Source organism: Scomber scombrus, chromosome 5 (genome assembly GCF_963691925.1).
Source record: "Scomber scombrus chromosome 5, fScoSco1.1, whole genome shotgun sequence".
NCBI classification, from domain to species: Eukaryota; Metazoa; Chordata; class Actinopteri; order Scombriformes; family Scombridae; genus Scomber; species Scomber scombrus.
The window spans coordinates 34,470,697-34,471,354 of NC_084974.1; positions in this window are offsets into that span (position 1 = coordinate 34,470,697).

Genomic DNA, 658 nt, shown 5'->3' on the forward strand with positions numbered 1-658 from the left:
TGTCCAGATGTGTCTCTAGTAACAATGTGTCCAGATGTGTCTCTAATAACAATGTGTCCAGATGTGTCTCTAGTAACAATGTGTCCAGATGTGTCTCTAGTAACAATGTGTCCAGATGTGTCTTTAGTAACTTCCGATATATGAAGGACCACACCTCTGCAGCCTGGGGCTCCAGCAAGTCCTTTGGGGCCGCAGGGGCCACAGGCTCCTGGAGGACCAAAGTTTCCACTGTCTCCTGGTTGTCCCTTTATACCTGGAAACCCTGGAGAGCCTGACTGTCCCTGACAGGAGGACAGAGGAGGACAGACACGTTATTGTCCTCTTCACATACATGACTGACAAGAAACACAAAGAAACGTTTTATTTGAAGTTTATGAAGAATAAAAAGTGAAACTTGTTCCTGCTGGAAGAGTAAACATGTTGATTAAACACATGGTTAGAGTTAGTGAGTGGAAACACCAACATAAAGCAGAATATCATCTGAATATAAAGATAACCAGCCAGAGTCTGATCTTTGGTTTGATTTATTTCATGACATCTTTCGTTTAATGAAAGACTCAACAAAAGACGGTTCGGTCAATAGTTAAAGTATTATTCTTAGTTCCAGTATTCATATTTATATATATTATATTATATATTATATAGTAATATTAGGCAT